Source organism: Amblyomma americanum, chromosome 1, assembly GCF_052857255.1.
Source record: "Amblyomma americanum isolate KBUSLIRL-KWMA chromosome 1, ASM5285725v1, whole genome shotgun sequence".
Classification (NCBI taxonomy): Eukaryota; Metazoa; Arthropoda; class Arachnida; order Ixodida; family Ixodidae; genus Amblyomma; species Amblyomma americanum.
This window is the reverse complement of record NC_135497.1, coordinates 14,249,678-14,251,807: the sequence shown is the minus strand read 5'-3', so window position 1 is coordinate 14,251,807 and position 2,130 is coordinate 14,249,678. Positions and strand designations below refer to the sequence as shown.

The 2,130-nt window shown below is 51.4% G+C and overlaps 1 pseudogene; it reads left to right on the top strand.

Moving 5' to 3' along the window:
- The first annotated feature begins 468 nt into the window (after window positions 1-468).
- On the top strand, window positions 469-1,797 carry LOC144116733 (uncharacterized; annotated as a pseudogene).
- The last annotated feature ends 333 nt before the right edge of the window (window positions 1,798-2,130 follow it).

The following is a 2,130-nucleotide window of genomic DNA, read 5'->3' as shown; positions in this document are numbered from 1 at the left end:
TTGCCACGCTGAGTCGAGGGCATCTCCTCTGTGACCGAGACCGCTACCCCCACACGCTCTCAGGGTGTCTGGTAGCGCACGCGAAAGTGCGCGAAGTGGTGACATATTCTGGCGTCTGCGACAGGACGTTTGGTAGTTCGTGAGCTCAGAGAACAGAGAAAGAGTCGGAAGGAGTTTACGGACAGGTCGTAAACGAGTGTTTAACAGCAGAGCGATATTGTGAGGTGCCGCGCTGAAGCGGTTATTGAGGTTCACCGTATAGAGGTACTCTTTGTCTTGAGGAGTTCGTTCTCCAAATATGAGCTTGAAGGAACTAGTTGAGGTCGGCACCCAGATGGGGATGTCCGGGGCTGAACTACGGAAATGGGTGAACCAGGGGAGAGAGAAGGCTGAAAAGGAGAAACAGAAGGCTCGAGAAGGAGCTGAGAAAGAACGAGAGAATTCGAATGCGAAAAACAACTGCTTGCCATGAAGCTTGAGCTCCAACGTGTTGCGAACCACTCAGCGGAAGTTCATAGCTATATAGAAGAAGGCAGCAGCCTGCGGATAGATGCCAGCAGATTACTTCCCAGATTTGATGAAAAAAGGGACGATCTCGACGCGTTCCTCAGGCGATTCGAAGAGATCGCGGGAAGTCAGAATTGGTCAGACGGTGAATGTGCTACCGTTCTTAGCACATGTCTCATCGGGGAAGCTCTAAGCGTATTCGGGCGACTTTCTCCGGACGATGCTAAAAGCTACAGCAAGGTAAAGGCCGCCTTGCTTAAGCGGTTCCGACTCACCACCGAAGGATTCCGAGATAAATTCAGAACAGGAAAGCCCACAGATGGCGAAACGGCAACCCAGTATGCGGCAAGGTTAAGCCACTACTTTGATCGGTGGATGGAACTTTCAGAAATTGCACAGGAATACAGTGAACTTCGCGAGCTTCTCATCAAGGAACAATTCCTGAGTAGCTGTCACCCGAGCTTGTCGCTGTACCTGAAGGAAAGAAGAGCCAAGACTCTCTCCGAAATGCTAGATCTTGCCGACCAATTTCTTGAAGCTCAAGGAGGAGCGAATCTGGCCAAGATAAAGAATACGAATTCAGAGAGCGCAGGAAAAACCGACAGCCGCGATGCCCGATTTACCCCAAAGGCTCCACAAAAGGGCTACATGTGCAACAATTTAGGCCATTACGCTTCTAGTTGCCGCAACAGCGCTACAAACAGTAGCCCAACAGCTTGTTTTAAGTGCGGCAAGAGGGGGCACAGAGCCGCGGTTTGTCCGAACCCAAACAAGCCCATTCCCCAGGTATCGTGCGTACGGGCCTCCTCAGATGACCACCTGGAGGAAGAAGATGACCACGGCTTTGTAGAACTGAAGAACGGCAAGAAGGTACCAGTCGTGAACGCCATTGTGAACGCGCTACCGGAAGCCGAAATGAACATAATGCCGGTCCTGAAAGGGAAGGTAGGAGAAAAAACAATTACAGTGTTGCGAGACCCGGGAAGCAGCGCTGTAATCATAAAACGAAAATTAGTGAGAGATAAGCATCTCAATGGAACGAAGAGCCTTGTGCGGCTAGTGGACGGCTCGTTTCAACGCTTGCCGGAAGCTGAAGTACATGTGCGGACTCCCTACTGAAGCGGGAAACTAACTACACTGTGCATGGAGCGCCCCATATACGACCTCATATTGGGCAACATAAAGGGGACAAAATTTCCAAAGGGCCCAGAAAGTAGCCACGAGACGGAGAAATCCGAATCCTGCTCTTCGGAACAGCGCAGTGATCGCCAAGCGAAAAGGAAGTGGTGAAGGAAGCGCGAGCGTGCTAGCTCAAGCAAAGGAGCAGCGAAGCAGACAGTGAAGCACGAAGACTGGAAGAGTCCCGCGGAGGAACATTCCGAGGAAGAAAAAACGTTTCCGCAGGAAGGGACGGGCACTGCAGTAGAAAGCCCTGCGAAGCCGAAATAAAGGCCGCGGAAGGGTCACAAGGAAGCAGCGAAGCGCGAAAGAAAGACAGCTCAAGAGGTCAAGGTGTCTGAAACTCCGGCTAGCCTCAGCTTAGCCCAGGTTGTGGACATGTTCATCGTGCTGTTGTGCACATTATTTCAGCTGCATTTCGATCACTCAGGAAATTTCTGGACT